Source organism: Brassica oleracea, unplaced genomic scaffold (genome assembly GCF_000695525.1).
Source record: "Brassica oleracea var. oleracea cultivar TO1000 unplaced genomic scaffold, BOL UnpScaffold13518, whole genome shotgun sequence".
In the NCBI taxonomy this organism is placed as follows: domain Eukaryota; kingdom Viridiplantae; phylum Streptophyta; class Magnoliopsida; order Brassicales; family Brassicaceae; genus Brassica; species Brassica oleracea.
Genome location: NW_013630037.1, coordinates 1 through 466, shown reverse-complemented (window position 1 = coordinate 466; position 466 = coordinate 1). Strand labels below are relative to the sequence as shown.

The following is a 466-nucleotide window of genomic DNA, read 5'->3' as shown; positions in this document are numbered from 1 at the left end:
ATCCTATATAAAAGACTCATTACTCATGGAATAAGACACACCAATTTCTCTTTTTCTCTTATAACAGTTTCTTCCATAATTGTAAAACCACGAAGGTTAGGTGATATTTAAATTTATCAGTCAAATTGAGGTGAATCTATTTAGTTGTAAAATGGCTACAATGCAAAGCTTTCATAGCTCAGTTGGTTAGAGCACCTGTTTAGTAAGCGGGAGGTCTTGAGTTCAACTCTCAATGAAAGCATCTGGGTAATTACTCTTTGTTTTTAAAGAATTTCAGAATACTAGCCCTCCCCAACATCAGTGAAGCCTTTTTATTTATTTATTTATAGTCCTCTCGTTGTACTATGGTGATGATTGTTTGAATGGTTTTTGGATTTTAGTTTTTGGTTTTTAGATTTTGGATTTTAGATTTTAGTTTCTAGTTTTTGGTTTTTGATTTTGCTGTAGATTTTAGTTTTTCAAAAAA

At 31.1% G+C, this 466-nt stretch overlaps 1 non-coding gene across 1 annotated transcript; it reads left to right on the top strand.

Moving 5' to 3' along the window:
• Positions 1-167: 167 nt before the first annotated feature.
• On the top strand, positions 168-241 carry TRNAT-AGU. The gene has a single exon. It is a non-coding gene; the product is annotated as a tRNA-Thr (tRNA).
• The last annotated feature ends 225 nt before the right edge of the window (positions 242-466 follow it).